This window comes from Halichoerus grypus, chromosome 2 (genome assembly GCF_964656455.1).
Source record: "Halichoerus grypus chromosome 2, mHalGry1.hap1.1, whole genome shotgun sequence".
NCBI classification, from domain to species: domain Eukaryota; kingdom Metazoa; phylum Chordata; class Mammalia; order Carnivora; family Phocidae; genus Halichoerus; species Halichoerus grypus.
In genome coordinates, this window is record NC_135713.1 from 28,994,376 (window position 1) to 29,011,188 (window position 16,813).

At 42.4% G+C, this 16,813-nt stretch overlaps 1 protein-coding gene, 1 long non-coding RNA gene and 1 pseudogene across 5 annotated transcripts in view; all 3 read right to left on the reverse strand.

Annotated features, from left to right (window-relative positions):
• The window catches only part of CPLANE1 (ciliogenesis and planar polarity effector complex subunit 1), a 137,240-nt gene extending 131,149 nt beyond the window's left edge, over positions 1-6,091 (reverse strand). For 2 of the 4 annotated variants that reach the window (XM_078066653.1, XM_078066651.1), the window contains exon 1: positions 5,735-6,081. The gene's annotated coding sequence lies outside the window, so the exon portion shown is untranslated. Of the gene's footprint in view, positions 1-5,734 lie in introns of all 4 variants that reach the window. The other 2 variants (XM_078066652.1, XM_078066654.1) reach the window with 2 other exon arrangements.
• A 2,061-nt stretch (positions 6,092-8,152) lies between these two features.
• Positions 8,153-9,840, reverse strand: LOC118524456 (elongation factor 1-alpha 1 pseudogene; annotated as a pseudogene).
• Positions 9,841-10,702: 862 nt separating this feature from the next.
• LOC144380945 (uncharacterized) lies at positions 10,703-13,898 on the reverse strand. The gene is made up of 2 exons (XR_013445301.1): positions 13,529-13,898; positions 10,703-11,076 (listed from the first exon to the last, which is right to left on the reverse strand). It is a non-coding gene; the product is annotated as an uncharacterized LOC144380945 (long non-coding RNA).
• Between the last annotated feature and the right edge of the window lie 2,915 nt (positions 13,899-16,813).

The following is a 16,813-nucleotide window of genomic DNA, read 5'->3' on the forward strand; positions in this document are numbered from 1 at the left end:
AAAGAAAAGCTAGCCAAATGCAAGAGGAATGATTTCATTAGAAAAGCATCATTTGCAGTTCCTAATGAAATAACAGATCTAGTCAACAGTGTCAGTGGTTGCTAAGACTATTTGGTGAAAGTAGATGGAGAACTTTATTAGATGTACTGACATGGCCTACAATCTTAAAATTACTAACTATGAGAAAAAGACATATTCCTCCTGTTATGTTGCTATGTAGATGGGAAGTACACAGACCTATCTATGAAATATTCTTTTTTTTTAAGATTTGATTTGAAAGAGAGTGTGCATGAGCAGTGGGTGGGGAGGGGTAGAAAGAGAGGGAGAAGTAGACTCCCCACTAATTCCCCTCAATCCTAGGACCCCAAGATCACGACCTGAGCCAAAGGCAGAAACAAAGGCACCACTGGAATATTCTTAAAAAGATAAAAAATTTAAAACTGAACCTTAATCTGTATCTGACTCTAAATACCAATTGACAAGAAATAAAGAAAATAAAGGAACATACTGAATACACAAAGGAGAATAAAATCAACCAAATTCAGAATGTAAAAAATGTTATAGGATAAATGATACAGTTTCTTCAACAAACAAATGGTATTTTAAAGGGAAGGGGGAGAGGGGCACCTGGGTGGCTCAGTCAGTTAAACATCTGACTTTTTTTAAGATTTTATTTATTTATTTGACAGAGAAAGACACAGCGAGAGAGGGAACACAAGCAGGAGTGGGAGAGGGAGAAGCAGGCTTTCCGCTGAGCAGGGAGCCCGATGCAGGGCTCGATCCCAGGACACTGGGATCATGACCTGAGCCGAAATCAAGAGTTAGGCACTTAACCGACTAAGCCACCCAGGCGCCCCAAACATCTGACTCTTGATTTCAGCGCTGGTCAATGATCTCAGGGTTGTGAGATAAAGCCCCAAGCTGGGCTCCACACTCAGTGCGGAGCCTGCTTGAGATTCTCTCTTTCTCTCACTCTCCTTCTGCCCCTCTCCCCACTCACATGTGTTCTCTCTAAAATAAATAAATAAATAAAATCTTTTTTAAAGGGGGGCAAGGGGGAGAAACTGGATATTATTATATAGATATAGATATGCATATACATAAGGAGGGGAGTATTAAGAGACATAATAACCAAAAGCAATATGTGAAGATCTTTTTTGGACCTTAATTTAAATAAACCAGTTAGAAATAGGTATTCAGCAGCTGCCAAAAATAAGGAAGATCTCAAAAAAAAAAAAAAAGGAAGATCTCTATGAACTGTGATTTCTAAAATATATTTTTTGTTGTTTTTTGGGTTTTTTTTAAGATTTTTATTTATTTGAGAGAGAATGAGAGAGAGAGCACGCGTGCACGAGAGGGGGGAGGGTCAGAGGGAGAAGCAGACTCCCCACTGAGCAGGGAGCCCGATGTGGGACTCGATCCCGGGACTCCAGGATCATGACCTGAGCCGAAGGCAGTCGCTTAACCAACTGAGCCACCCAGGTGCCCCCTAAAATATATTGTTAATGTAAAAAAGTAAAGTGCAGGGATGCCTGGGTGGCTCAGTCGGTTAAGCATCTGCCTTTGGCTCAGGTCATGATCCCGAAGTCCTGGGATCAAGTCCCACATCTGGCTCCTTGCTCACTGACAAATAAATATTTTAATAAATAAAACAAGCTTCACTGACTCTTTAAAAAAAAAGAGAAAAGTAAAGTGAAAAAGTGCATATATACGGGTCTCTGCCTGGCGCAGTTGGTACAGCAAGCAACTCCTGAACTTGAGTTTGAGCCATACGTTGGGTGTGGAGTCTACTTTAAAAAAAAGAGTATACCTAGTATGCTACTTTGTATTAAGGAGATGAAAATAACATATGCATCATTTAATTTTGCAGAAAGAAACAGAAAAATAAAACAAATGAATAAAATAGGTTAACTACCATGGTGTGGGGATGGCAAAGTGGAAAAGCAAGTGAGAGAGGGATACTTAATACAACTTTCTATATAGTTTTGACTTTTAGAATTACATTAATAAACAAGAATGGGGGGGGACATAAAACCTAATACAAAGAGAAGCAAATCCGACTATATTTCAAATGAGTAAAATAACCACAATCAAAAGAAAAAGGATTAATTCAAGTAACTTTTAAATACAGTATTTTGACTCAAACTGAAGATAAAAAGAACTACAAACAAATCTCAAATTCTTCTTAGTAGGTCTGTTTTTCCTAGGGGTAGGAGTATAGAAATTATGAAGCTATTTTTTGTGTATGGTGGGACTGAGGAAATGAATATATATATCTGTTGATGGGAGCCAGTACTTTCACTGTAGAAGAAATGGAAAACAATTAAAGAATGGGGAAAGGTAAAGAAGAGCCCTAAGGAGCTGGATAAGAACTAGAGATAATCAGTATAAAAACTCATGATTTCTAGCTCTGTCTTCTAAAAGGGCTTATAGAGGGGCGCCTGGGTGGCTCAGTCGTTAAGCGTCTGCCTTCGGCTCAGGTCATGATCCCAGGGTCCTGGGATCGAGCCCCACATCGGGCTCTCTGCTCAGCGGGAAGCCTGCTTCTCCCTCTCCCACTCCCCCTGCTTGTGTTCCCTCTCGCTGTCTCTCTCTCTGTCAAATAAATAAATAAAATATTAAAAAAAAAAAAAAAAGAAAAGAGAAACCAGGGCTCCTTGAAAAAACAGCTGATTTCAGGGCAGAGATAGTGAAGGAAACAGATGGCCCTGAACATCTTGTTCCAAAATAAAGAAGCAAACATATAATGGGGGCATGTCAAAAAGAAACAGGACCAAGGGGTGCCTGGGTGGCTCAGTCAGTTAAGCATCCGACTCTTGGTTTCGGCTTAGGTCATAGTCTCAGGGTTATGGGATCAAGCCACACCTAGGGCTCCATGCTGTGAGGACAGAGTCTGCTTGGGATTCTTTCCCCCTCCCACTCCCCGCCCCCCTTTATCCCCACCTTGCGTGCACATATGCACACGCGCGCACTCTCTCTCTCAAAGAAATAAATAAATAAAATCTTCAAAGAAAGAAAAAGGACCAAGATAGATGGGCCAAATCCCACAGGTCAAATTTGAGACACTCTTAGCATCAAAAATAAAGAAGATGAGCAACAGGTTACAATCTATTAAATAAAGAATAAATGAGGCCACACTGGTTTGAGGATAGATGTGGAAAATCATTTTACAACTATCATAGTAAAAACTGATTCAGGAAAGATGTGGATAGATGTGGAAAATCACCATTTTGATTCAGGAACCATCAACAGATGCTAAACGAGGCAGAGGGAGAGGGAGGATTCTGATAAGGCACAGGATATTTACATAATCTGGAGGTATTTCCCCACAACTGCAGCTGACTCTTGAACAACACAGGTTTGAACTATGAGGATCCACTTATACACAGATTTTTTTTCAATAAATATGGTATAGTACTGTAAATGTATTTTCTCTTATGATTTTATCAATGCCATTTTCTTTTTTCTAGCTTACTATATTATAATACAGCATATAATACATACAACATACAAAATATGTGTTAAATATTTATGTTAACGGTAAGGCATGGCCAACTGTAGGCTATTAGTAGTTCAGTTTTTCGGGAGTCAGATTTTTTTCAACTGCAAGGGATTGGGGGTTTGCACCCCTAACCCCCACGTGCTTTAAAGGTCAACTGTACTTAATTTGCAAAAAAGGAAAAAATAACGGTGAACAGGAAAAAAAAAATGGTAGTGGAGAAAACGGATTAACATCTTAACTTACATGAGGGAGACATTATGCTCCTCTGATTGTGATAATTTGAAAAAGACATAACATTTATATAGTATTCCAACCAAAAAACTCAAACCTAACTCTATTCATGAGGAAACTAATTCATATTGAAGACTTTGATATAAATGGGCTATTAGTCCTTAAAAAAATCAATATCCTGAGAAACAAAGGCTCAAGAACTATTCAAAGCTAAAGAAGATTAACAGTATAAGACAACTAAACGAAATGAAATATCCTGAACTGTATCTTGTACTAGAAAAGACAATTTGTTGTAAAGGATATTATTGTGACACTTGACATAACCGGAAATACGAACTATAGCACAGATAAAAGTAACATATCAATGTTAAACTTCATGAATTTGATAAATGTACTTGTTTACATGAAAGAGTATCATTAGGAAATACATATTGTACTACTTGAATAGCAAGGCAGAAAGAGGGATGATGTATGCAATCGACTCTCAAATAGTTCAGAAAAAAACGTGTGTGTGCACATGTATAAAGAGAAGGAAAAAGCATGGGCAAAACGTAAACAAGTAGGCAAACTGGGTAACAGTATAGTAGTTCTTTAGTGTTATTTTTGCAATTTTTCCATAAACCTGAATTTCAAATTCAAAAAAGATGAAAATTGAATATGACAGGATATTAGATGACATTGAGGAATTAATGTTATATTTGGTGGTATGTGGTAATTCTATTATGGGTTTGGGTTTGGTTGGGTTTTTTTTTTTAAGGGTGCTTACCTCTCCTAGATATGAGAGATACAGTATATACTTAGGTATTTATGCCAGGAATTTGCTTTAAAATACTTCAGAAGGGGGCGCCTTGGTGGCTCAATCGGTTAAGCATCTGCCTTCGGCTGAGGTCATGATCCCAGGGTCCTGGGGTGGAGCCCCACATCTGGCTCCCTGCTCAGCTGGGAGTCTGCTTCTCTCTCTCCCTCTGCCTCTGCACCTAACCCCGCTCTTGCTCTCTCTCTCTCTCAAATAAATAAAATAAATAAAAGCTTTTAAAATAATAATAAAAAATAAAATATTTCAGAAGTATGGTCAACTAAAATGTAAAGGATAAAAAGATGGCTCAAGGTGTAAAGATAGAGTCCTACAGGATTTGATGATGGATGGTCTTTCATCTTTTAGAACTCTAAAAGATGTTCTCACCTCCTGTTTTATGGCAAAGATTATTTCTGCCTCATAGAGAACTGGCAGTCAAAACACTAAAGCTACAGATAATAGTAAACATCACGAAACGAGTAAAATTAGTTAATGGTAGAAAGAAATTTAAAAAAACAATAAACTCAATCACACAAAATATGTTAGGAGGAAAAATGTTAAGTCTACCCCAAAAAAGTACCTTTATTCAAAACTTATTGGCGAACGCAATTTCCAGAGAATAATTCAAGTTCTTCTGTTTTTTCCCACCACAGACGAGCCTAAGAAATCGCATCTATTCCTCAGTGCTCAATTTACACTAAAGAACGTCAAACAGAAGCTTCCCCACGACCACCTCGCACAAATCACCGGGTCATCCCCAGGGACCCCTCCGGGGTTTTCTACCCGACCCTGCGGCGTAGGCTTGGGAGGGAGGGCGGCCCTCCGCCCCGTGGGGTGCTCACCGCGGCGCCCCCCTGGACCGCCAGGGGCCGGAGGACCAGGGTCCGGCCGAGGGCTGGCGCGCACCGGAGGTCGTCCCACGCCGGCGGGAGGGCGACCCGGCCCCCGGAGCTCCCGCGCCTCCGTCAGCCCGAGGATGCTGCGGCGGGAGGGCGACGCGGGGAGGCTGGGGAGGGCCGAGCGCGAGGGAAGGACGAGGGCACGGGGTGCGGCGGCAGAAGGCGTGGGGGTGAGGGGTGAGGGAGGTCGCGGACGGGCACGACGCGAGGGTGGAAGTAGCGACCGAGGAGCCCGCGGACGCCGGCGGCCCGGCGGTGCGGGGAGGCGGCAGCGGCCGTGAGCGGCAGGAATCTGCGGGCAGTTACCTGAGTCGGGGCCCCGCCCGTCCGAGGCGGGGAAGGCGCGGTGAGGCGGAGGGCGAAACCCGCAGCGTGGCGAGGAGGCGGAAGGGCGCCCGCCAAGGGCCCAGCCGTTCGCCCAGACCAGACGCGAGCCGGAGCCGTGGCGACGGCGGAGGGCGGGGAAGAAGACGCTGGCACCGCCAGGGCGCCTGCTCGCCGCGCGCCGGGAGCGCGGGCGGGAAGCTTGTGATGCTCCTCCCTCCTTCCTCCTCTTCCCCCTGCCGCTCCGTGTTCCCGCCCCTCGTTTTCCAAGCCGCCCCGAGCTCCCGGCTCCAGGCTTCCGCCTCCCGCTACCGGACTCCCGCGCGGGCTCCCACTGCCCCCCCGGTCTCCTCAGCTTCCGCCGGGGGTTCATCCCTTCGGCGCGCTTCAGACGCTGGCCTCTTGAGTGCCCAGGAGCTGCGCGGCGCTTTTCCGGGAACTGTTTACTAGCCGACTAATGTGTAACTCCCGGGATGTCACCTCCCTTGTGGAGACCTCCCAGGACCCGTAAATAAAAGGGTCGCACAAGGCACTCCACAGATCAGATGTGCAACCTACAGGAAAGCGTGTCTGTACTCGCCATCCTAGTGACTTGTGAGTTTACGATAGTTTTGGCTTCCTTTGCCCCAGTCCTAGTCCAGCGTACTGACTGGGGACAGGGGTCACCAACAAGCAGCTCTAGAGTTCTGTCTAGCCTGAAAAAGCATTTTTTCCTGTAACTTAAATTTTAATGCCTTAGGCAGTGGCATGCTCTGTTTCCCTCCTCACCCTTCTCTTACACGTTGATGTCATGGGCCTGGTTTGGGAGATTTTGTTTTGTATTCTACAATGTTTCTTTATTAAGCATTTGCTTCATTCTCCATTTACACTATAATAACATTACTGAAGTTCTCATACATAAACATTTGTGTACAATCTAGTTTTATTCTTTAATATCAGAAACAATGAGTCAATATATATGTTAAAGTTTTTGACTTAGTGTTTCTCAATTCTGGCTGCATATTAGAATTATTTGGAGAGCTTTTAAAAAAATGTTGGCACTTGGGGTCCACTACTGAAGATTCTGATTTGATTGATCCGGGATAGAACCCACGTTTGTCTTGCGTTTAGAAGTTCCCCAGGTCAAAAAAAAAAAAAGTTCCCCAGGTCTAGCAGTGCCTAGGTGGCTCAGTCCTTTGAGTGTAGACTCTTGATTTGGCTCAGGTCATGATCTCAGGGTAGTGAGATGAGCCTCGGGTCAGGCTGGCTGTGGGCGTGGAGCCTGCTTGAGCTTTTCTCCCTCTCTCTCTGCCTCTCTCCCTGCTTGTGCTCTCTCTTTCTCGCTCTCAAATAAATAAATAAAATCTCTAGAAGTTCCCCTGTCTTTACTGGAATTAAAATGTAAAAAAATAAAAATCACACTTAAAAAATAAAATAATATTTTCCCAGGTGATTCAAATGTGAAGTCAAGGTAGAGCCTGATACGTATATTACAAAATCGACATTCTTAATCATAATACTAATTCACAGGCCTCCAGCATCATGAACATTGCATATTGGCCTCATTTGAATCTTTGTCAAGTAGGTGACAATGGTAACTCATTATCTTAATATGTATTTTTGATTTCTAGTGAGATTGAACATTTTTCAAATATTTACTCTCCATTTGTAATTTTCCTTTTATGAATTGTCTCTTTATATTTCCTGACCATTTGTTCAATTGCATTGTTCAAGTTTTTATTATTGTAAATAATTACTTATGAGAATTAAGTAATTATTCTGCCAAATAGAGCAAATTTGGCACCCAAGAATCAAGTAATTTTACTTGGAGACTTGAAACTGAAAATGAAAACTTTGTTAGGTGGTATCTATCTTCTTTTTTTTTTTTTTCCCTCATTAAACTTTTGTTTTAGGGGCACCTGGGTGGCTCAGTCGTTAAGCATCTGCCTTCGGCTCAGGTCATGATCCCAGGGTCCTGGGATCAAGCCACACATCGGGCTTCTTGCTTGGCGGGAAGCCTGCTTCTCCCTCTTCCACTCCCCCTGCTTGTGTTCCCTCTCTCGCTGTGTCTCTCTCTCTGTCAAATAAATAAATAAAATCTTTAAAAATAAATAAATAAATAAAAAATAAACTTTTGTTTTAATGGGTCTCAAAATTCTGTGACAGATTTTTGGTCAAGTTGTTTCCATTAAAAAGTACTGATTTTAAAAACTAATAACTTAGGGGCGCCTGGGTGGCTCAGTCATTAAGCGTCTGCCTACGGCTCAGGTCATGATCCCAGGCTCCTGGGATCGAGCCCCGCATCGGGCTCCCTGCTCGGCAGGAGGCCTGCTTCTCCCACTCCCCCTGCTTGTGTTCCCTCTCTCGCTGTGCCTCTCTCTGTCAAATAAATAAATAAAATCTTTAAAAAAAAAAAAAAACTAATAACTTAAAACTAATAACTTAAATACACACACAAAAAAATCAAATGGTCCAGAAAACATTCTACTTTCCTTCTGAGGGTTTTACAAATGCACTGTTATCATTAACCAGTCTTTTACTATTAAACCTAAATGGCCAATTGACACAAACCGTTCTGAGACCATTCTTCCACCACTCATTAAGACTGGGGTGGCAGGTATTGAGGATAATATTCATTTAGCTTTCTGAGCTTTCTCGGCAGACTTGGTGACCTTACCAGCTCCAGCTGCCTTCTTGTCCACTGCTTTGATGACACCCACAGCAACTGTCTGTCTCATGTCATGAACAGCAAAATGACCCAGAGAAGGATAGTCAGAGAAGCTGTCAACATACATAGGCTTGCCCAGAAACATATCAACAATGGCAGCATCACCAGATTTCAAGAACTTGGGACCATCTTCCAGCTTTTTTCCAGAACGACAATCTATCTTCTCCTTCACCTCAGCAAACTTGCAAGCAATGTGAGCTGGGTCACAATCCAGCACAGGTGCATATCCAGCACTGATTTGACCTGGCTGGTTCAGGATAATCCTCTGAGCCATGAAGCCAGTTGCTTCCATGGGTGGGTCATTTTTGCTGTCACCAGCCACATTGCCACGATGAACATGTTTTACAGATACATTCTTGACATTGAAGCCCAATTGTCCCCAGGAAGAGCCTCACTTAAATCTTCATGGTGCATTTCAACAGACTTTACTTCAGTTGTAACATTGACTGGAGCAAAGACGACTGCCATGCCAGGTTTAAGAATACCAGTCTCCACTTGGCCCACAGGGACAGTACCAATACCACCAATTTTGTAGACGTCCTGGAGAGGCAGATGCAAGGGTTTCTCAGTTGGACGAGTAGGTGACAAAATGCAATTGCAATCCAGAGCTTCAAGCAGTGTGGTTCCACTGGCATTCCCATCTTTACGGGTGATTTTCTGTCCCTTGAACCAAGGCATGTTAGCACCTGGTTCCAGCATGTTGTCACCATTCCAACCAGAAATTGGCACAAATGCTGTTGTGTTGGGGTTGAAGCCAAGTTTCTTAATATAGGTGCTGACTTCCTTAATGATTTCCTCGTATCTCTTTTGGCTGTAGGGTGGCTCAGTGGAATCCATTTTGTTAACACCAACAATTAGTTTTTTACACCCAGTGTGTAAGCCAGAAGGGCATGCCCGTTCTTAGAGATACCTGCTTCAAATGCATCAACACAAGCAGCCACAATCAGGACAGCACAGTCAGCTTGAGATATGCCTGTAATCATGTTTTTGAGAAAGTCTCTGTGTTCTGGGGCATCAGGACATAGTACTTGCTGGCCTCAAATTTCCACAGGGAGATATCAAGGGTGATACCACGTTCACGGTCAGCTTTCAGTTTAGCCAAGACCCAGGCATACTTGAAGGAGGCCTTTCCCATCTCAGCAGCCTCCATCTCAGATTTTTCGATAGTTCTTTTGTCGATCCCACCACATTGGTAGATCAGATGACTGGTAGTGGTAGACTTGCCCGACTCTACATGTCCAATGGTGATGATGTTGATGTGAGTCTTTTCCTTTCCCATTTTGGTTTAGGTGTATGACACCTGTGTTCTGGCAACAAACCTGTTGTGAAAAAACTAGGTGGTATCTATCTTTTTTTTTTAGGATTTTATTTATTTATTTGACACAGAGAGAGAGAGAGCACAAACAAGGGGAGGGGCAGGCAGAGGGAGAAGGAGAAGCAGGCTCCACGCTGAGCAGAGAGCCTGACATGGGGCTCCATCACAGCACCCTGGGATCATGACCTGAACCAAAGGCAGATGCTTAACTGACTGAGCCACCCAGGCACCCCGATATCTATCTTCCATATAAAGAAGTGAATGTCACTGATTCAATAAATGGGTAGTAATGATAGCTTTGCACTGTGTCAACTTGGCTATGCTGAATCCCCTCCTGGTATGTTCTAGCCAGAGTAGACCACAAGGAAGATTCTTTTTTTTTTTTTTTTCCCCACAAGGGAGATTCTTATGGGAGATTTCAAGGGCAGAAGTGAAGCAGCTGTCTTGTAGCTCACATATGTGGTCACTTATCTGCTGGCTTTGCAGCTGCTCTAACTTCCCTTGGGTCCTCTTTCAAAGCCTCCAACTCCTGGGCCAGGTGTAAGTATTTAGCTCCACGAAGAAGGACTCAGCTTCTGCAGGACATCAATACCACCAAGGTCAGAAGCAACAAGAACTGACATGGGTTTTGGTCCATCCTCATGAGCTCCAATTCATGCTTATAGGGTCCAACCTGTCCTTACCCTCTTCCCTTTTGCAGCCATCTTCCCTTGCTGCTTGACTGCTCTATGAACTTCAAACTCCAACATCTGATGCAAAGAAACAGCCTTACAGAGACTTAAACCAGCTCTCTTGATTGCATAATGTCAAATTCCGGTAAAAATACACACCACAAACACACATTTTCTAGTGCTCCTTTTTCAGAACCTGACTGATATAATATGTAAGGCAACAAATTTTAATGAATATAAAATTACTTCCCAAAATGTTATTTTTTAAAAAAGATTTTATTTATTTGACAGCGAGACACAGAGAGAGAGGGAACACAAGCAGGGGGAGTGGGAGAGGGAGAAGCAGGCTTCCCGTGGAGCAGGGAGCCCGATGCGGGGCTCGGTCCCAGGACCCTGGGATCATGACCTGAGCCTAAGGCAGATGCTTAACGACTGAGCCACCCAGGCGTCCCTTCCCAAAATATTATTTAAAAGTATCATTTCTGCTATGGTAGCAAAAGGCTACAGATGTCTCAGATCCTACACTGTGACACCGCACCAACATGAAAAAAAAGATTTATTTCTTCAACCTGTGCTTCACTCTGACTGGAACAATTTAAGTCACATATCCACTTTGAGTCAATCCCTTGTCCTAAAAAAGAAAAAAAAAGCATTGATTGGTTTAGGCTTTAGTTAAGTGTCATAGACTAATCACTGTGACAAGGTGAGTTACAAGATTGCAGTAGCAATAGCTAATTATGGATTTTCCCTGTCACCTGAAATGTGGCCATTTTATATTTTAAGTATGCTTCCCATTGCTTGTCATTTGGAGGGTCAATTTATCAAGTACTTGGGCAGAAAATGAAGAAGTATCCAGAAGTCATTTTGACCATCTTCCAGTTCAACAGGAACTATTAAACTGAATTATGCAATCTGTTAGAGTTGCCAGAGTTGTCAGAGACAAAAGACTATTTCTCATGGCAAGCACTATGGATCCATATGTCATCTCAGTAATAGGGACTCATCCTCTGATTTCTCTTCTGAGGCTATACTTCATTTTTTTTTTAAAGTTTTTTATTTATTAATTTGACCGAGAGGGAGAGACAGCCAGAGAGGGAACACAAGCAGGGGGAGTGAGAGAGGGAGAAGCAGGCTCCTCACTGAGCAAGGAGCCCGATGCGGAGCTCGATCCCAGGACCCTGGGATCATGACCTGAGCTGAAGGCAGACGCTTAACGACTGAGCCACCCAGGCGTCCCTGAGGCTACACTTCAGAAAGAGACCCACAACAACTGTGTAACCTGACAGATGAACTGTGCTGGGATGCTTTGATAGTTTACCAAGCTGCTGTTCGTTCTTTATCTTTAGATGAGTGTAACAGTACTGTTGTAACATGCATCCTTTTAATTTCAAGTCCTGGGGTGCCTGGGTGGCTCAGTCGGTTAAGTGTCTGCCTTTGGCTCAGGTCATGATCCCAGTGTCCTGGGATAGGTGTACCCCGTGCCCCCCCCCAATCGGGCTCCGTGCTCAGCAGGGAGCCTGCTTCTCCCTCTCCCTCCGCCTGTCTGCCTACTTGTGATCTCTCTCTCTGTCAAATAAATAAATAAATAAATCTTTATTTCAAGTCCTAAATTCTCCTCCTGTTTAAAGAGAAATTGGAGTTGGTATTTTTACTTTCGGAAAAGCCATCCAAAGGAAAAAGACAACCCATGTAGAGGAAAAAAAGTAGGTTAAAAAGTGAGACTGGCCCAAATTCCTTCGCTATCAAGATAGGACATAGGAAAGAATATATGCTTTTAGGTTCTATATCTCGACTGGGTGGTAACAAAGTGTGTTCACTTTGAGAAAACTTATCCTATGATTTGTATGCTATTCTGTATGTTATTTCAATTAAAATCAGGGTTTTGTTTCGTTTTGTTGTTTTGTTTGGAGGGGGCATGCAGAGGGAGAGGTAGTGAGAGAATCCCAAGCAGGCTTCACATCTAGCACAGAGCCTGACACAGGGCCTGAAATCACAAACCAGAGATCATGACCTGAGCTGAAATCGAGAATTGGATGCTCAACTGACTGAGACACCCAGGTGCCTCAAAATCAGTTCTTAAAAAATCATATATTGGGGTGCCTGGCTGGCTCAGTCAGTAGGCCATGTGACTCTTGATTTTGGAGTGATGAGTTTGGGCCCCACATTGGGTGCAGAGATTACCTAAATAAATAGATAATTAATTAAAAAAATAAATATCATATATTGAAAGCTACCATTTATTTTTTTTTTGAAAGCTACTGTTTATTTCTTTTTTAAAAAATATTTTATTTATTTGAAAGAGAGAGAGGGACGCTTGGGTGGCTCAGTCAGTTAAGCATCTGTCTTCAGCTCAGGTCATGATCCCAGGGTCCTGGGATCGAGTCCCATGTCGGGCTCCCTGCTCCGCAGGAGGCCTGCTTTTCCCTCTCCCACTCCCCCTGCTTGTGTTCCCTCTCTCGCTGTGTCTCTCTCTGTCAAATAAACAAATAAAATCTTTAAAAAAAATAAAAAAAATAGATAAATCTTTAAGAAAAGAAATGCCTCATCACCAACATTCTTGGTGGTCAGAAGTTGTTATTTGTCAGGGTCTGTGAAGAGTTTGGGATTTTACTCGTTGTGCAAACTAACAAACTCTTGTTACTATTTCATGAAGACTGCCAAAAACCATGAGACTCCTGGGGTTAGAGACTATTTCTCAAGGCAAAAGCAGTAACCGGAGTGTCAGTATAATGTCCACAAGGTTCGCCATACTTCCCAACTCCCACGGGCAATATAGGTGGCTAGAAGGATGAAGTGGGTTGTGTTACAGGAGAGGAATGTTGAGCTGGGAGATTTCTCACTTTTATAGTCAGTGGCAAGTAGGCCAACTCATTATCTCAGCAAACACAACCCTCAGAAATGGCCTGGATAAAGAGCAGTCAGGGCTATGCATTCTTGGCATGACCTGCAAGGGCATGGACAGGCAGGGTCATGACGGATTGCCTATCCCATAAAATTGTATTGAAAAACACAGATAGCATTATCTGAGTCCAAAAATAATTCAGAAGAGTTAATCTGTCAATATAAAATCATTTTAGGAATACCTTCACCAAATTATTGAGCTGTTTTCTTTTTTATGATTGGCAGATACACATTTCTCCAATTATGAGAGACAGAGGCATACTGTATGGTAATGTAATTCTTTGAAAATAAAGCTGTAAAACAGTAAGAAAATTAATACATTATTAATTTTATATTAAATATCACTCACCTAATGCCTATGTAAGTAAAGGCTATCCACTTCCATATACATCTTGTACACGATATTCTACACGGTGAATACTTAGGTGAGGATGACACAAAACATTTAACATAGTTCTCACTGTACAGTTATTAGATTTTCACAAGAAGACACACACATAAACAACAGGTAAGTTTCTTAACTGTACAGCATGATGATTATATGCTATTCACTAAGTGGAAGTGGAGCATCATAAAGGTCTTCATCCTCATTGTCTTCATGTTGAGTAGGCTGAGGAGGAGGAAGAGGAGAGGCCAGTCTTGCACAGAGACACAGGGATGGCAGAAGCAAAGAGGTGGAGGAGGTGGAGGGGAGGCAGGCACATTCTGTGTAACTTTATGGAAATACATCATAATTTCTGTCTTCTTGCTCTTTCATTTTTCTAAAAATATTCTATGTGGTACCAATTTTTCTTCCACAATTTGCTTTAGTTTCAGTGCCCATATCATAGAAGGTCCATGTCATAAAGAAATCAAAAGCAGTCTCGTATAACCAGAACCCTTCTGCCTGATTGTCTAATGTCAGTTAGACATTTTTTCTGGCACTGCTTCTTCTATGTCTTCTTCATCATCTGCCATTTGTTTGGAAGTAATCATCTCTATCAAGGTGTTTTCTGTTAATTCCTTTGGTGGGATAGCTACTAGCTCTTGAATTTCTCCAGGATTCGTATCTTGAAACCTTTCAACCCCCATCCCCACCTTTTTTGCCATATCCAATCTCTTTCATATTTTCTTGATTTTGTCTTAAATCCTGTGAAGTCAGGCACAACATCTGGACAGTTTTCTCCAGCAGGAATTTATTGTTTCAGGCTTGATGGCTTTCAATGCTTTTTCTATAACAGCAATAACATCTTCAATTGTTGGATCCTCCCAGACTTTCATGATGTTCTCTCTATCAGGGTTCTCTTCCATAGCATTGACAGTTCTTTCCATAGACTACCATGTGTAATAAGCCTTAGGGGTCTTTATGACCCCCTGACCTAGAGACTGAATTAGAGATGTTGTGTTTAGGGACAAGTAGACCACTTCAATGCCTTCTGCGTCGAACTCGCAAAGTTCTGGGTTGCCAGGGACATTGTACAGTATCAAAAGAACTTTATTTATTTATTTATTTATAAGATTTTATTTATTCATTTGAGAGAGAGAGAGACAGAGCACAAGCAAGGGGAGAGGCAGAGGGAGAAGCAGATTCCCCGCTGAGCCAGGAGCCCGACATGGGGCCTGATCCCAGGACCTGGAGATCATGATCTGAGCTGAAGGCAGACACTTAACCATCTGAGCCACCCAGGTGCCCCTCAAAAGAACTTTAAAAGGCAGTCCCAGGGATGCCTGGGTGGCTCAGTCATTAAGCGTCTGCTTTCGGCTCAGGTCGTGATCCCAGGGTCCTGGGATCGAGTCCCACATTGGGCTCCCAGCTCGGCAGGAAGCCTGCTTCTCCCTCTCCCACTCCCCCTGCTTGTGTTCCTGCTCTCGCTATCTCTCTGTCAAATAAATAAATAAAATCTTAAAAAAAAAAAAAAAAGGGCAGTCCCTTACTAGCAAAGTACTTCCTGACATCAGGGACGAAGCATCAATGGAACCAATCTAGGAAAAGCGTTCTTGTTTTCCAAACTTTCTTGTTGTACAATAAAATACGGCAGTTAGTGTTTATCTTTTCCCTTCCAGGCTCAGGGACTAGCAATTTTATAGATAAGGGCAGTCTGATCATAAACCTGATTGCATTTGCACAAAACAGTGAATTTAACCTATCCTTTCCTATCTAATCCTGGTGCTCTCTCCTCCTCCTTACTAATAAATGTCCTTTGTGGCATTTTTTTCCAGAATAAAGAACTTTTGTCTGCATTAAATGCCTGTTTAGGCAGATATCCTTTCTCCTCGATGATTTTAATATAATCTGGGAACTTTTCAGCTTCCTCTTGGTTGGCAGAAGCTGCTTCTATTATCTTTTAAGTTTTATTTTTACTTTAGCGATCTCTACACCCGTGGGGCTTGAACTCATGATCTCATGCTCTTCCAACTGAGCCAGCTAGGCACCCTTACCTTGGTATTTTTAAAGCCAAATCACTTTCTAAAATTATCAAACCATCTTTTGCCGGCATTAAATTCTCCAGCGTTAGATCCTTCGCCTTCCTTTTGCTCTAAGTTATCATTTAATGACTTCACTTTTTCTTGAATCATTTTAGTCTACAGGTATGTCTTTTTTTTTTTTTTTTTAAGATTTTCATTCGAGAGTGAGCAAGCCAACGAGCAGGGGGAGGGGCAAAGGGAGAGGGAGAAGCAGACTCTCCCCTGAGCAGGGAGCCCAACGCAGGACTTCATCCCAGAACCCCGAGATTACAACCAGAGCCGAAGGCAGATGTGTAACCAACTGAGCCACCCAGGCGCCCCTAGGTATGCTTTTCTTATGGCAATCCTGCATGCACATAAAAGCTGCATCTTCAATACAAGATAAAAATGTATTTTGCAAAAAATGCAAGGTTATCGTGCCTGCTGGTGTAGCTGCAGTGTTTGCTTCATGACTTTTTTTTTTACAATGGTCTTTACACTGGATTATCTTGAAATGGTGGGTAACCACAGTTGCAGACCTCACGCTATGATACATACCAAGCAATTCAACTTTTTCTTGTAATATGAATTTGCTTCTTGAGCATTCTTTCAGCATCACTAGTGGCACTTTGTATTGGTCCCCTAGTGTTATTCAAAGTTTATGGGATAGCACTCAATATGATGAGAAATGCACAAGAACCATGAGAGAGCTCTTTTTACTGCATTATGCAATTTACTGGAGAGACAATTGCTTGCATGATTAGCATCACTTGGCATTTTAAGCAGATACTCCCAACATTTGAGCTGCAATAGAAACAGGTGAGCTACTAAATTATTATAGAAGTATAGCATGTACTGCAGTTAATTTTAGGCAATTTAATACTGCATTTTTATGTTTATATCTGGACTACAAATGGTGTCATGTACGATCTGTAAGTATGTCCCTAAGTTTTGATAAACTTTAACTTTTTTTTTTAGTGATCTCTACACCCAATGTGGGACTCAAACTCACAACCCTGAGATCAAGAATCGCACAGTCTTTC